Below are 17766 nucleotides of genomic sequence, written 5' to 3'. Positions count from 1 at the left end.
TGCGCGCCGGACTCATCGTCATTGAAGCCTGGTTCGGGGGCTACTGAGGGAGTCCTGGATTAGGTGGTATCCGGACAGCCGGATTATATCCTTTGGTCGGACTGTGGGACTATGAAGATACAAGATTGAAGACTTCGTCCCGTGTCCGGATGGGACTCTACTTAGCGTGGAAGGCAAGCTAGGCAATACGGATATGTATATCTCCTCCTTTGTAACCGACCTTGTGTAACCCTAGCCCCCTCCGGTGTCTATATAAACCAGATGGTTTTAGTCCGTAGGACAACATACAATCATACCATAGGCTAGCTTCTAGGGTTTAGCCTCTCCGATCTCGTGGTAGATCAACTCTTGTACTACTCATATTATCAAGAATAATCAAGCAGGACGTAGGGTTTTACCTCCATCAAGAGGGCCCGAACCTGGGTAAAACATCGTGTCCCCTGCCTCCTACCATCCACCTTAGACGCACAGTTCGGGACCCCCTACCCGAGATCCGCCGGTTTTGATACCGACAGGCAGACTGTCCGATCACTTTTGATCGCAATGACCACCCAACAGATATCCGTCACAATGGTTTGGCAGCTTTGGTCCTCGACCCAATCATCGATGGATTCCATCTCACACGAGTCCTTCTGGACGGCGGCAGTAGCCTTAGTTTGCTCTATCAAGACACTATTTGCAAAATGGGCATTAATCCCTCAAGGATCAAGCCCACCACAACCGCCTTCAAAGGTGTAATACCTGGCGAAGAAGCTCATTGTACGGGCTCAATCACACTGGAAGTCATCTTCGGTTCGCCGGACAACTTCTGAAGCAAAGCCTTGATCTTCAATATTGTTCCATTCTGTAGTGGATACCATGCATTGCTTGGGTAGACCATGTTCGCTCGTTTCAATGTGGTCCCACACTATGCCTATCTAATGCTTAAGATGCCCGGTCCACGCGGCATGATAAGGTCACTGGAAAAAAGGATCAACCCCTTTGTTCCGAGGAGTATACCACGGCCATCACAAACGAAGTACAAAGCGGACTCGTTAAACCGCATAACTTATCAGCCATTAAGCCACCGGCCTCTACTGCACAAGACCAGTCAATTTTCGAGCTGGATTAGCAGTTTCGCCTCCGTCGTTCGCCGCATATGCCCGCGAAGTTCGCATCGCGCATGCATAATTCTGCACTTAAAATACATTGGTCGTCGGCGGAGGCACAATGCGGACAAACCTACAGCATGGTTCGTCCTCCTACATCTTTTCTCCCTTCTTTTTAAATTATTTCTAATATTTTGTCACAGATGAATCAAAACTTGCTCATCCTATGGACCTGCAAGGACTCTTTCGGAGCCCAGTTTTGTCCAGGCAACCAAAGATTGCTCCTTTTAAGGGATCCTCTTCGCTAAGGCAAAGGCAGCGCAGACGTGCGACAGGAGGTCCAAAAGATTTTTGTAGACCAAACACTCTATTTAAAACCTGGATATAGCCTTTTTCCTCAGCCTTCGACCCCTGGCATGTAAAATGACCCGGGTAGAGGTGTTATAATCTGTAAGACTGCGCTCGATGTATCAATCAGATTCTAGTGGACGTAATCCATCTTCAGTACTTATTTTTTCCTCATAGAACTATATTTTACCTTTTCGGTGGTTTCACATATACACCTCGGCACCAATCGCCAGGGGCTCGATACGACAACATATTAAATTGCCAGCAAGTCCGAACAGCTTTACAGCATACTTTGGCGTCACGAGTTTTGGCCTTATATGCATCAGCTCCGAATCATGTCTTTGGTCAATAGTTGGGTTGCCCGGCTCCTGTGCTTACTACCTTACATTCCGCTCTATCGGCTAGGGTAGTAAAGGGAGAACTACTGCGATTGTGTTTCCGGTTCACCTGGTTAAACACCTTAGTAGAGAAAGCCGAAAGCTGACTATCATGATGCGGCGAGAGCTGGTCAACCACTCGGCGACTTATCAAAATCTTTTGCGATTTTTTTCATATAACACGAAGGACCATTTCCCGGTCACCTATGTAGCGCAGCCGTATTCGGATAACCGCGTACATACAAGGGGCTATATCGTAGAACCACCGTCAAACTCCTATGGCTAAGTGAAGGTGTTAAAGCCCTATAGTCCGATTGCCTAGTTTGCCACACTGACACCTCCTTCACGGACCAAGACGTTGGGTCAAGTGTAGTCAGTTGCTATTCCGAACACCCCCGCATTATATGCGAGGGGGCCGAAGACAACGACTGGCAAACCTTTAGATTATATTAAAAAACGACCGCACAGGAGGAAGTCCTTTCAGGCAAAAGGCATAAATATAACACAGCCTTAATATATCATAATATTGTTATCACAATTTTGATACATTCACTTGAACATAATATTCTTCGAGCATTGACCCTCTATCAAGCGGGCACCCTCTAGGACATCTTCAAAATAATGCTCCGGCGTACGATGCTCCTTGCCCTCAGGTGGACTGTTTGCTGCAACATCGGCGGCCTTCATTTTTGCCCAGTACGTCTTGACGCGGGCAAAGGCCATCCGTGCACCTTCAACGCACGCCGACCATTTTACGGCGTCGATACACGGCACTGCTACCTCTTGAGCACTGCATTGGTTTTCCCTTGAAGAGGAATGGGTGATGCGATACAGTAGCGTAAGTATTTCCCTCAGTTTTTGAGAACCAAGGTATCAATCCAATAGGAGATCACGCTCAAGTCCCACGCACCTACACAAACAAAAAAGAACCTCGCAACCAACGCGATAAAGGGGTTGTCAATCCCTTCACGGTCACTTACGAGAGTGAGATATGATAGATATGATAAGATGATATTTTTGGTATTTTTATGATGAAGAGAAATAAAAGATGCAAAGTAAAATAAATAACAATAGAAACAACTAAGTATTGGAAGATTAATATGATAGAAGATAGACCCGGGGGCCATAGGTTTCACTAGTGGCTTCTCTCAAGAGCATAAGTATTACGGTGGGTAAACGAATTACTATCGAGCAATTGATAGAATTGAGCATAGTTATGAGAATATCTAGGTATGATCATGTATATAGGCATCACGTCCGAGACAAGTAGACCGAAACGATTCTACATCTACTACTATTACTCCACACATCGACCGCTATCCAGCATGCATCTAGAGTATTAAGTTCAAGAGAACAGAGTAATGCTTTAAGTAAGATGGCATGATGTAGAGGGATAAGCTCATGCAATATGATATAAACCCCATCTTTTTATCCTTTATGGCAACAATACAATACGTATCGGTTCCCTTTCTATCACTGGGATCAAACACTGCAAGATTGAACCCAAAGCTAAGCACTTCTCCCATTGCAAGAAAGATCAATCTAGTAGGCCAAACCAAACCGATAATTCGAAGAGACTTGCAAAGATAAACCAATCATACATAAAAGAATTCAGAGGAGAATCAAATATTATTCATAGATAATCTGGATCATAAACCCACAATTCATCAGATCTCGACAAACACACTGCAAAAGAAGATTACATCAAATAGATCTCCAAGAGAATCCAGGAGAACTTTGTATTGAGATCCAAAGAGAGAGAAGAAGTCGTCTAGCTAATAACTATGGACCCGTAGGTCTGAAGTAAAATACTCACACATCACCGGAGAGGCCATGGAGTTGATGTAGAGGCCCTTCGTGATCGATGCCCCCTCCGGTGGAGCTCCGGAAAAGGCCCCAAGATGGGATCTCTCGGGTACAGAAGGTTGCGGCGGTGGAATTAGGTTTTCGTGGTGCTACTGGATGTTTGGAGGGGGTACGTGGATATATATAGGAGGAAGAAGTACGTCGGTGGAGCAACGGAGGGCCCACGAGGGTGGAGGGCGCGCCCGGGGGGGTAGGCGCGCCCCCCTGCCTCGTGCCTTCCTCCCTTGTTTCTTGGCGCACACTCCAAGTCTCCTGGATCATGTTCGTTGAGAACATCACGTTAACGAATGTTCGTTGATATTCCTTTTCTTTGAAACCCTAAAATAGGCAAAAAAACAACAATTTGGGCTGGGCCTCCAATTAGTAGGTTAGTCCCAAAAATGATATAAAAGTGTGAAATAAAGCCCATTAACATCCAAAATAGATAGTATAATAGCATGGAGCAATCAAAAATTATAGATACGTTGGAGACGTATCAAGCACCGCATCAACAAGTCGCTGCACCAAACCGAAATAACTGTTCGGAATTGGCTCAGTTGGCCATAGCCGGACCACGACTTCCTTCATGGCAGCTCCGGACACCTTGTGGAGCTCGGCCCACTGGGCCATTTGTTCGTTCAGCAACGGACGCTTTGGCACGTTGAACTGTGACAAAAAATCTTCTCCATTGCACGTCCGTCTTGCGCTTGATAAAACTGTGCCGCATTGGCGACACTCTTTGACAGGTCCAAGAATGAGTCTGGAGAACTCCACAATTGATCAAGCAAGGCATACTTCGAGGCGTTGAATTTAGTCTGTAATAGAAAGGGCTTACCAGCCGCTATCTCCCCAGCTTGTCGGATCTCCTCCCGAGCCGCTCTAGACTCGGACCGCGCCTCTCCGCCTCTTGTAAAGCCTTGTTGAGTTCGGATGCCTTGGCTTTGTTATCCTTCTCAAGTGATTCGCATTGGCTTTGGGCATCCTTCAGCTCTCGTGCTATGCTAGATATTCTCTCCTCGCACTGGCGCCGAGCAGCTTGTTCGGCCTTTAACTCAGCAGCTGCCTTCTTGACAGCCGCATTGATCACTCTTGCTTGCTCCTTGGCCCGGGCAAGTTCAGCCCGAAGGGTCTCAACCGCAGTAGCACCATCTGCAATTATGCATGTCCTAGTATATAACTTTCAGCTTCGTGCTAATATTAGTATACATGCATAATACGATGACCCCAAAACATACCTTGTGCCTCGTCGAGCCACCTGTTTATAAGAGTAATGTCCTCATTCCCTGACTCAAGTTTCTGCTTTAAATCTGCAACTTCCGCGGCATGGGCAGTTGCTGTTGACATACCAGCCTGTTTTCAAATTAATCACGTCATTTCCTAAGCATACCTTTTTTATCCTCTGATCGCCTCCCTGTGGAGGCCGACCAGAGTCTCAGGGGCTACTATCTATACACAGGCACATTCTACATGTAAAGACTGGTTAAGCTATTACATTACATACCTCAAAGCCTCTTAGCAGGCCCGTGAAGGCTTCATTCAATCCACTTCTTGAGGAAAGAATCCTCTCAACTACCATACCCATTAAGGTACGATGTTCCTCTGAGATGGACGCATTCTGCAACATGCCCATTAATGTATCCGGCGCCTCCGGACTCTTGGAAGCGGCTGCAGGAGTCCAAACTCCCTTCGATGGGATATGTTCACTCGACCCTAGAGTCGTCTTTGGCTGTAAACCGGATAGTCCGGAGCCTTTATTGTTGATCTCCGTAGGGGCTGCACACCCTGGACCCTTGACGACCGAAGGATCACCTTCAGAGGCTGCCTTCATTGCCCCCCGCGCCACTTGATGATCGGGGGAAACCCTCGGGGATGACACCTTGAAGTCGTCCGCCCTAAGGGGCGAGGAAGCATGTGGAGACGTCTCGCTTTCCATCATCTCCGGAAGCAGGTCACCCGAGGAGGAAGACTGTCGGCCGGACTGCAAACATATATTTAAGAGGTTACCCATGTGACCTAAAAAGGACGGGATATGTCTATAATACCCTTGTTCACTTACGATTCGGCGAAAGGCTTATCCTTATGGGGGAACTGTGCGGCTACGTCGTCTTCCGAGCCCGAACCATCTGACAGGGACATTTTCCCTCTCTTGGAAGCCTCCACCTTCAAACCTTCGGAGGCAGTCCTTTCCTTCCCATGGGGAGAAGGGATATCAGCTTCTTCTTCCCCTTCATCTTCAGAAGAGGGAGTTACAGTCTTCCCGGACATAGCGTCCGGTGTGCCTTTAGAGTAGGAGTCAAACCTAGACTTTTTGCTCTCCTCTTTGTCCTCCTTCGCCGGCACTTGATACAGCGTCGGGGCCAGCATCCTTGTTAACACGGGATCGGCTGAGTCCTCGGGAAGTGGGGCCGAACACCTAATTCGTTCCGATTTCTTTATCCACCCCTAGTCGAAGACAGTTTTCCCAGTATATTGATACGGGATAATCAACTAAATTGTGTTCAGGGGTCGAGTGCTTACCGAGGTATCTGGATGGTTGTAGTCGAGGCCGATGTCCTCGGTTTTATCCGGCCACTGCTTTCGGATCCCGAAGAATAACTTCCACATCCCTCTATGTGGTGTGTCGAAGAAGTCCTGAAGGGTCTGTGGTCCTTCCGGATTGAACTCCCACATGCGGAGAGGTCGTCGCTGGCACGGAAGGACTCGACGGACTAGCATTACCTAGATCACGTTGATGAGGCCGGTGTCCTTTTCAAGGAGGCTCCGGATACGGCTTTGTAGCATTTGCACTTCATCAATCGATCCCCAGTCCAGCCCCTTATTAATCCATGATGCGAGTCGTAATGGAGGGCCAGATCCGAACGCATGTGTAGCTGCCCACTTGGTACCACGGGGTTCGGTGATGTAAAACCACTCCCGCTTCCATAGGTTGGGTGTTTCCGTGAAGGAGCCCTTTGGCCAAAGAGTATTGGCGAGCTTGCTCACCATAGCGCCGCCACACTCCGCTTGCTCCCCGTCGACTACCTTCAGCTTCACATTAAAGGTCTTGAGCCATAAGCCGAAGTGTGGGGGAATGCGGAGAAAGGCCTTGCACATGACAATGAATGCCGAGATGTGAAGAAAGGAGTCCGGAGCCAGGTCGTGAAAATCTGGCCCGTAATAGAACATGAGACCACGAACGAAGGGGTGGAGAGCGAACCCTAGCCCCCGGAGGAAGTGGGAGATGAATACAACCCTCTCGCCGGATTTGGGTGTAGGAATAACCTGCCCCTTAGCTGGGAGCCTATGGAGGATTTCCGCGGTCAGGTACCTTGCCGCCCGAAGCTTCGCGATATCCTCCTCTGTGACAGAGGAGGCTACCCACCGGCCTTGAAGGCTGGATCCGGACATGACTGGGAGGCTTGGAACGATTAAGTTGAAAACTGGGTGGTGGAGCTCGAGGATGGAAAAGGTGAGGAATAGGTGGGCGTAGAGGAGAAGGACGGGTCTGTGCCCCTTTATAAAGGCGATGAATATCGAACGCCTCCTCATGAGCCTTAAAACTTGCCTATTCCCTAGGAATCGTACCAACGAGGTGGTTGGATTGCCCATGCCCGTATTGATGAAAATCCCGTAATAAGGGGACACGATCTCTGCTTTGACAAAATGTGCCAATAAAACCGCGTCTTGAAACATGGAGCGGGAGGCTAAAAAACGGTTCGAAATAAGGATCGGGCAGGGACGTGATGTCACGCTGCAAAAGCTGTCAGTAGATTGGACTCGTGAAATATAATGCTCTCTGCGGTTGTGCGTGGTATTTGCTTTGTAAAGCCGGACACGTTTTCTATGTTAGAAAGCTGCTTTGGAGTATTCGGAGGAGGAACCCGCCTTGCAATGCCGAAGACAATCTGCGCGCCGGACACATCGTCATTGAAGCCTGGTTCAGGGGCTACTGAGGGAGTCCTGGATTAAGGAGTCCTCGAGCGTCCGGACTATGCAACATGGGTCGTACTAATGGGCTATGAAGATACAAGACAGGAGATTTCTTCCTATGTCCAGATGGGACTCTCCTTTGCATGGATGGCAAGCTTGGCGTTCGGATATGTAGATTCCTTCCTTTGTAAACTGACTGTGTACAACCCTAGGCCCCTCCGTTGTCTATATAAACCGGAGGGTTTAGTCCGTAGAGGCGATGATAATCATACAGGCTAGACTTCTAGGGTTTAGCCACAACGATCTCATGGTAGATCAACTCTTGTAATCCTCATACTCATCAATATCAATCAAGCAGTATGTAGGGTATTACCTCCATCAAGAGGGCCCGAACCTGGGTAAAACATCGTGTCCCCTGCCTCCTGTTACCATCGACTTTAGACGCACAGTTCGGGACCCCCTACCTGAGATCCGCCGGTTTTGACACTGACAATGGGGATTATCGGTGGTCAGGAACTACAAGGCAGTGGGCACAGGGTCTCGAGAAACATCAAGGAGTATCTGCAGAATCTTGTGGCGAAGCAAGCGATCATCGGTAATGTCGGGGCTCTCTGGGAGGAAGTGGGTACAAGAACCTAATGTCAGAGTTAGTAAAATGTTTAACCCTGATAGACGAGAGATCAGAGTCCCAGAGTATAGACGAGGAATAAAAGATCCTAATACCACCCAATGGCGACGTGGGCCCGTAAGACACACAGCCATGTTAGTAAAAAGTTTTTTAGTGACTAGACTCGACTTCGGCCAAGGATTTGGATGGGGGCTCCTACAGGCAGTCGGCTCTGATACCAACTTGTGACGCCCCCGATTCAATCGTACACTAATCATACATGCAAATGTGTACGATCAAGATCAAGAACTCACGGGAAGATATCACAACACAACTCTAGACATAAATTTAAAATAATACAAGCTTTATATTAAAGCCAAGGGCCTCGAGGGCTCAAATACATAAGCTCTAATACACAAGAGTCGGCGGAAGCAACAATATCTGAGTACAGACATAAGTTAGACAAGTATGCCTTAAGAAGGCTAGCACAAAAGCAACAATGATCGAAAAGGCAAGGCCTCCTGTCTGGGAGCCTCCTAACTACTCCAGGTCGTCAGCGGCCCTCACGTAGTACTAGGAACCCTCGGGGTAGTAGTAGTCATCAGTGGTGTTGTTTGGCTCCTGGGATCCGTCATCTGGTCGCAACAATCGGGTATAGGGGAAAAGAGGTAGCAAAGCAGTCGTGAGTATTCATCCAAAGTACTCGCAAGACTTACATCAGATCTAAACTAAGTATGCATCTGTATCAAAGGAATGGGATGTATCTGTGGACTAAACTATAGAATGCCAAAAGAGAAGGGGAAAGCCTAGCATATCGAAGACTAGCATCTTCAAGCAGCTCCAAGCATCTTGCAGCATTCAGAAGAGTATAGAATAGCAGTTTATATTTAGCAAACATGGTGTAACATTAGCGCCCAGAGATCACTTCCTCGACACCCTGCGAGGAAACAATCCCGAGCCCTCATATCCATTACATGCCTCAGCATCCAGTATCCAGTTCTAGTTGTATCGATCTGGATACAACTCCGAGCATTTGTTACTATAGGATAGGCTATCGATAGATGTTTTCTTCCCTGTAGGGGTGCACCAACTTACTCAACACGCTCGATCAACTCCGGTCGGACACACCATCAGGTCATGACCGGCCTCGGCCGATCAACACACCACAGTCCTACCTAGGCTCAACAGAGAGGCCAGCACGCCGGTCTACATCCTAAATGTGAAGGGGTCATGGGCCATCACCCTTTGCAATCATGCACGTTGCGTACGCGGCCAGTGAGCAGACTTAGCCTCCCTTATACAAGGCGAGGTGTTCCAGTCCAACTCGGCGCGCGCCGCTCCATCGCTGACGTCCGTTGAGCTTTCGGCTGATACATACGACGCAGAGTGCCCATACTTATTCCCACGTGGTGGTTAGTGCGAAAAAGGCCAGAGCCCTACTCGGATCAAATATCCAAACCATTAGTGTCTTGATAGTGCGGTAACGATCAATGACCCACGATATGTGGTCCCGTCGCCCCGTCTCATGGACTTGCGGCATGGGCTAAGAATGCCCGGCCGCACCGCGTGGAAAACTTGCGAGTATCCTCCAGATTAACCCGACTTCACATCACTCACGGGTACCCCTTGGGGCCGACCCGATGTCATCATGGCTCTGTGGTAAGTCAAAGTAACAGTGTGTCTGAAACAGCAATGGGGAAACATGAGGAATCACTCTCGATGGATTCCCACCCGATGTAACCATCAAGGTGGACTTGGAGGAATCAGCCTCATTGGTCCACACTTGAGGGGTTGTACGATAGAGTCATTATCGGGAGTGGTCAAGGAGGAATCGCCCTTGATGACCATGACCGAATAGCTGCACTACAGGGTTAACATCAGAAGTGCTGATGAGGTGTCACCCTCGGCACTCGATAGTAACTCTGCAAAGTCGTACAACTAAGGGGGGTGATGTGCGGTGTCAGGGCCTAGACGTCGATCACGTTGATCGAGTCATCAAACATAAAGCAGGGGCAACTGGGACAAGGTGGGGTCACTGATGGATCTCTAACCAACCTATACTAAGCAGTTTAGAATAAGCAGGTAAGGTATGAAAGCAAGTAACAAAAACAGGCTATGCATCAGAATAGGATCATACAAAAAGCAGTAGCAGTTCTAATGCAAGCATGAGAGGGGAAGGAATGGGCGATATCGGAATGCTCAAGGGGGGTTTTCTTGCCTGGTTGCTGGGCGGCAAAGGCAGGGTCGTCAGCTGTGAAGTCGATCACAGGGGCAACATCGGTCTCGGGGTCTACCGGAGAGAAGAGGGGGAAGAAACAGTAAATATAAAGCACATAGATACATTACTAAGTATGACATGACGAAAATCAAAACTAGGGGCGACCTAACATAGTGCTGCACGAAAGGTGAAGGGGGGAAACAACCGGGGATGTTTTCCCAGTTCCGGACCTGTGTGAGACAGTTGACCGGAGGGGGAATGTCCCATGTTCAGATAGTTAGAGGCATCTGACAGGTAAACGGACCACCTATTTGGATTCGTTGGATTTTTCTAAGCAACTTTCATGTATAAAACTTTCTCATTCGAGTTACGGATTATTTTATATGATTCAAAGATTTAAACAATATTCTGAAATTACTTTTAATTTAAAAATACAAGTTAAATGTTAGGTGCACCCAGATCTGTGTACACAGAAGTGTACCAGAGGATGACATGTGGGTCCAGGGGCTCTAGTCAGCAGTTTGACTAGTCAAAGTTGACTGGTCAACTCGGTCAAACGGGCCCACATGCCATTGACTGTTAAACTAATCTAACAGTCCATAAGGTAATTAAGCAGGTTAATTGATTTAATTAATTAGGTGATTAATTAATTAACAAGATTATATTATAAAAAAATTAAATCTTTTTTTGGGCGGGCCCCACATGAAGTGGCACATGGGCCCAACGGGTTATCGAGCGCGGGTATGGGCGCAGGGGTGGACGCTGGGTGTCGGACCCGGGCGCGGCCACCCGGGGCCGCGGCCGCAGGCGACGGCGGCGGAGCGCGGCATGGCAGAGGGCGGGCACGCGGTCGCGCGCGGGGGCGCGGCGGACGAAGGCCGTCGGGGCGCGGCGGGGCGCCGGCCAGGGGGAGCGGGGGGCGAGGCCAGGTGTGGTGGTGGCCGGGGCGGCGACGCTAGCGGACGCGACCGGCCACGGCGAGCGGAGGCGGGGCAGCAGCAAGGGGCGCGGTGACGAGCACGCGGCTGGGGGCGAGGCTGCAGGCGGCGGCGGGGCTAGGCAGAGCAGTTGCTGCACTCGAGGACGGCAGCGGGCGGCCCGAAGAAGTAGCCGCAACAGCGCTAGGGACGCGGTGCGGCGCACGGCGACGCAGGCCAAGGCGCGTGCGGGGCATGAGGTCGGGGCGTACGCGGGGAGGCAGGGGCACAGCACGGTGGTGGGCGTGGCTTCGGGCATGGCAAGCGCGAGCTTGGTCGCGGGGGGGGGGGGGGGGGGGGGGGGGGGGGGGGGGGCGGGGGGGGTGTTCGGTGGCTTACATCAGGAGGGCGGGGAACCAGAGGAGGCTCACTGGGGGGAGGTCGACGGCGAGCTCGAGACGGCCGGGGTGGCACGAGGACGGCTGGAGGCGAGCGGATCGACGACGTTGTGTGCGGCGGACGAAGGTGAGGAAGTCGACGATGGAGGGAGGGTCCCGGCTTGATCTCGTGGACGTAGACGGCATAGTGGACGGCGGCGGTTCTCCAGGACTCACCTGCGTGGAGAGGGGCGTGCAGTGGCTGCGACAACAACGGGGAGGAGCTCGGTCATGCGGAGCTCACGCCTCTGAGATCGAGCAGAAGGGGATGAGGAAGACGGGGGATTGAAGGGGAGACGGATGTGGGCGGTCTAGGGTTTCGCTGCAGGGGGGCTATCCACACGGGGAGACAGCGGAATGGTCAACGCGTGGCCATCCAAGTGATGGACGCGGCGTGCTCGTCCACCAGGTCTCTGGTGAACAGAGGAAGAAGGAGGCACGGGGAAAAGTTGGCCTGGGGTGGATTCGGCCTGTTACTATGGACTTGTGGCCCAAGTGTACGGTGGGGCCTTTTCCTTTTTCCCCTTTTTTATTTTCAAATTTTATTTTAGTTTTTTTCAATTTCTTTTAGCACCAAATGAGTTTTCTTTTGAACAAAACTTGGCACATAAATCTAACACAATACCTTGAGATGGAAAAAAAGTTTGAGGTCAAAAAGGATTTGTCTATTCAATTTTAGAAATTGAAAAGCCCAATTTAAATGCTGCTCGACCAATAAATTAATTCTCATGGGAATTTTGGAAATTCAGAAGAGGTTGGTTTCAATATGACAATGATCAGGGAAATTTATAGGATAAGGTGAACATTTTAGTTTTACTGCTCGAAGAAATAATTTATTCGACTTATTTTAAATTTGAAAAAGGCTTTGATTTTTTTGGACAAGTGGCAAGCTGCATAGTAATCACGATGACATGGCCACCATTAGGGGGAGATTACTGTAGCATGATTCTCGGGGTGTTACATTATGGTGGGAGATCCTGGCTTATGGCTTGCTCCCATGGCGTGATAGAGGCTGGGCTGATCGAAAGCTTTGCGCCTCCGTATCGACGGCTGCAATGCATGCGGGTGTTGCATTCCTCCTGGGGCGCCATTGTGGCCCTCTACTTGTTGTCCAACACTCAAGGTGAAATACTTTGTCTCCCTTGACTAACGCGGCGACACTGCTTCATGTTGTGACACTCTTAGGGAGGACCCTGATAAGTGTGGGTGCAACTTGGGCGTGACTACGGATCTCATGTGCTTCTTCTCCGTGACTCACACGAGGCGTATACTGGTGCCTATAGTGTGTTTTTAGTGTTTTCGGCTAGTTTGTCGTATATTCTATTTTGATCAACTCTTAGGGATTTTTTTCAATATCTTGTATTATTTGCGGATAATCCTACACCTACAAAAAGGTCCTACATAAGTTTACTTACCCTTCCATAAATTCCCTATGCCCCCTCCCGCCACTGAATTCAACCAGGGTGGGCCCCATCCACTAATCCTGACTCAATAATTACCTCCACGTCAGCTTTTACGTAAAATCCTCACGTAATCTTCCATAGGTCTAGCATTACCCAATGTTTGCCGTGTGACTATATTAATATAAAGCGAGGTGAAACCCTATTTCGGTAGATAGATACAAAAACCAAATGTTTTTGTTCGGCATGAAAAAATAGCTCTATACCGTAAAGTGTATACCCCACGGGGTCCTTGCTTGAGCATTGGTCAGCACTATATTTCATGTTTCAGTAAACAAATGTCATGTAGTGACTAGTGAGGCGTGACTCTCTAGGTGTGTTGTTTCTTTATTTGCGCCCTCTACAGTGTTGTTAGGGCAAGTAGTAGTGTTTTGTTCCGCAAAATTGTTTCACGCACGACACCTCCGCATGATCTGCGAACTATACCTCCCTCCCAACAGCACTAGCGTCAACTCAAAAGGCAGAGCTACCGTCCAGCCCAGCCTAGCCCAGCCCAAACCCAGACCCGATCCGACTAACCCTTGCATACCTTCTCCCCTTCTCTCCAGAACCATGGCGTCTTCTCCTCTTCCCTCCAAAACCCTCATGCCCCCTCCTTCCTCCAAATATGGATCCTCTGTTGCTGATTTATCGATCAATCTTGCTCATGCAATCTGCAGTCACTACACACAAGTTTGATTAGAAGGGCAACAAACATGAGGTCTGTACAATTTTTGGTTTATCTTTTGCATTGTTTGGATCCAATCTATACATATTCCTGGCATAATATTGTTCTCCCACTACAACATCTCTGATTGCATTGATTGGATCCAATCTATACATGTTCCAGACTCAATATTGTCCTCCCACTACAACATCTGATTGCATTGATTAATCCAATCTATACATGTTCTAGACTAAATATACGCCTCCCACACTATACAACATCTCTGATCTTTGTGTTGGCAATTTTAGGTACTTAATCAAGCCAGGTTTAACTTTGGATGAAGTAGCAGAACGGAATAGACCAGTACTTAATGAAGATGATGAAGATGATCTCATCGTCGAAGAGATTGGGGATTCTTCAGATGAACGACATGTAGAGCCGATCATGACATTGGAACCCAGGAAGGGGATGTTGTTTCATAGTGAGGATGATGCCGTTAGGTTCTACAAAGGTTATGCCAAAAAGAAGGGCTTTGGTGTGATGAGAAGGATGACCAGACATGGAGAAGATAACGTGGTTTTTTTATTTTAGTCTCGCTTCTAGCAGATAAGGAAAGACTCAATGCTCAACAAAGAACTCATTTAAGCCTAATCCGTCGACAAGGATGCAATGCCCAGCTAAGTGTAATTTCTCCTGTCGTGAGGAGAAATTTTGCATTACATCTCTTACGTTTTACCACAATCATCCTATAAGTCCAAGCAAATCCAGATTTCTGAGATGCCACAATAAGTTGGACTTGCATTCCAAGAGAAGGCTAGAATTGAATGATCAAGCAGGAATCCGTATGAACAAGAATTTTGGTTCTCTTGTTATGGAAGCTGGCGGATATGGAAATCTAGATTTTGGTCAAACGAAACGTAGGAACTATTGGCAAGAGAAAAGAAGGCTGCAACTTGGTGCTGGGACGCACATGTTTTTTATCAATATTTTCTTTATATGCAATCAAAAGATCCAGACTTTTTCCATGTTATTGATGTGGCTGGGGATGGACGTTTGAGAAATGTCTTTTGGGCAGATGCAAGAAGCATGGTTGCATATGAGCCTTATCGGGATGCCATCACATTTGACACTACATACTTAACAAACAGGTATAAAATGCTTTTTGCTCCTTTTGTTGGTGTAAATCATCATGGAGAATCTGTTCTATTAGGTTGTGGTCTTCTATCCAAAGAAGACACCGAAACTTTTGTTTGTTTACTTAAGTCTTGGCTCTGTTGTATGTCATACAAACCACCAAATGATATCATCACTGACCAATGCCAACCAATGCAAAATGCTATTGAAGAGGTTTTTCCTCAAACTCGTCAAAATGCTCAACCAAGAGGAATGTGATGTGCAGTGTATTTGTAGGCTTTTGAATGTCGAGGCATCTTGTGTAGCCTCATCATTTCTGTGCTTGCTCATGAAGATTAGAGATGTGCCTTCTAGGTATATATTGCAGCGATGGAGAAAGGATTTTAAGCGCAAACACACATATATTAAATGCTCCTATGGTGATATGTTGAATACACCAGTCGTGCAACGTTATGTTGATTTGTGCAAGCATTCTCGCGAAGTGGCAGAGAAAGGTGCAGAGTCTGATACATTGCGTGACTTGGTGATGGATGGCCTTGATGAGTTAGAAAGGAATATTGAGGCATATTGTGCTAGCCAAGATGTTCAGGAAGATGGTCCAACTTCAAAGCAAGAAAAGATACAATGTTAAATAAAGAAAAACTTGTACTCGGTCCAATCCCTGTTCGCGGTGTAGGTCGTCCTCCTTCAAAGATAAGGATGTCTAAAGTGGATCAAGTGGTCAAAAAATTGAGAGCAAAGAGGCGGCATGTTCCAAAAAATACAACCAAAGTGCCAACTCAAAAGCAGGGAAAGGTATCCAAATTTATAGTTATTTGCTTTCTTCCAATTGTAACTTGCTAATGTGTAAGAACTACCTTGTAGTAAAAACACATCAGTAAATCGAAAAATGGACAGGACACCAATATCCAAAGTTCACAACAAACAAAGGTAATATTTTATCTAGCTACTGTTATTATAGTATTTTCAACATATTTCCCTTTGCGTTTAAGGTTTTTTCTTCACAGAAATGCTCACTATGAAGGATATGAGGCTGGAAGTTTTTTTGTTCTTTCCGAATGAGTTTCAGGTACTTAGTTTGAGCAGTTGCCTTACAGCATGAATTGTACGATGCTATATATACAAGACACTCAAGCACTACTACTTTTTCCAGGAGCTACAAACAAATGAGCCTGCTACACCAACTCATATCATGTCTTACATTGATATTCTCGAGGTGTTACACATTTACACCATCAAATATTGTCATAAAGTGTTTGCCAATGACTATTTGGTTTCTTTAAACTTCTAAGGGAATGAAAGATGCCATGGACTTGCGCGCTGCTAACCTGAATGGATGGAAGGGACATGCTTTGGAGTCTGGAGTACTTCGGAATGAATTTGAGAGTATCACTTATAGCACTGGATGCCACCATTTATTTTCAGTAATGTAACTGTGGTTTTAGCCTTGAACTCCTTTGGAGAAACAGCTGTGAACAATTGTAGTGAGGTGATATGGATAATTTTGGTCTACTTGTCTTATTTTCATGCCTTTGTGCTGGTGTCCATCTGAATTTTGATTTCTGAAGTATAAAAAAAGATCGGAGCTCTGTGATGATGTTGATTTAGTTTTTGTTAAATGATTGACAGAAAGTATCTTCTGCATGAGATGCATATTTTGTGGCTGGATGTTGCTTGTCATAGTCTAAGCTCTAGACAAACATATTGTGAGAGCCATCTGACTGTCATCTAGATCAGCTTACTTCGTTTGTTTATTGCAAACTCTATTCTCTTTGTATAACAACAACTCTGTATTCTGAAAGTGTTATGAAATCTCGTATCAACTATTACTAGTTTTGGTGAAGCTACAATTGAGAGCTGAAACAAATCTGGAAGATATGATTTTCGTAGTGCCATTCTTTGCAAATATATACACTTTCTGAGTACATATAGCTTAACGTGCTGATGTATAGAAAAGCAGCACATATGTTTCAAACAGAGTACAGAACGACACCAGGTACAGAATAAGAACAGCCAGTCATTGTATCTACACAAGTCAATTGCTTGCCACTAGATTAGGTACACACCATCATCACAGCTCTCCATAGACTCAGATCAGCAGGGACAACTTTGATGAAGCCAAGACGACGACGGTGTGGTCGCGACGGTGCGAGCAAGACGACGATGGCGTGGTCGCAGACCTGCAGCAAGGACGGCAATGGAAGACGAGAATAGCAAGAGAAAGGGGACGGTCATCAGGGTTGCGGAGGGCTTCCAATGTGCAGGTCCGGCTGTCGACGGGACGGCGGAGGCCACCACTGCGGTCGCGCATGAGAGACGGGGGATGGGACGAGATTTATTAGGACTATACTAGCACATATGCCCGTGCGTTGTAACGGGAGTAAAAATTAGCGTATTCATCGGTGTGGCATGATAGCATCCAGAAGGTATCACACAACAAGAAGATGCACATCAAGCTCTAAAAGAAATGCATATGATTCAGACATTAATCACGCAACAACCCTTAACACGGGTGCTAAGGATCAATTAATTCTCCTTACAATCCTAACATCTACACTTAGTTCGCTTTACACCTCCGCAACCCCAGCTTGTAGCACACTGATTGACCTCGCTACGACACGCGTCCGACTTGTACCAATGGCGGTCATCCTTATTGTGTTCATGTGGTCGGCTTTGCTATGTTGTCAATATGCCTTGTTGTCTTGGCATCATTTATGTATTTGGTTTTGCAGCACGGCGGTCCAACTTCCCAATAGAAAAAAATAGCGGTGACTGGTGTT

The 17766-nt window shown here is 47.3% G+C and overlaps 1 pseudogene; it reads left to right on the top strand.

Moving 5' to 3' along the window:
* Window positions 1-13901: 13901 nt before the first annotated feature.
* Window positions 13902-15208, top strand: LOC147986495 (protein FAR1-RELATED SEQUENCE 8-like; annotated as a pseudogene).
* Window positions 15209-17766: the final 2558 nt, after the last annotated feature.

The sequence above is a fragment of the Triticum urartu genome, chromosome 2A (assembly GCF_056163025.1).
Source record: "Triticum urartu cultivar PI428250 chromosome 2A, HENAU_Tu73, whole genome shotgun sequence".
Classification (NCBI taxonomy): Eukaryota; Viridiplantae; Streptophyta; class Magnoliopsida; order Poales; family Poaceae; genus Triticum; species Triticum urartu.
Note: the sequence above shows the minus strand (reverse complement) of the source record. Positions and strands in the feature narration are given on the sequence as shown.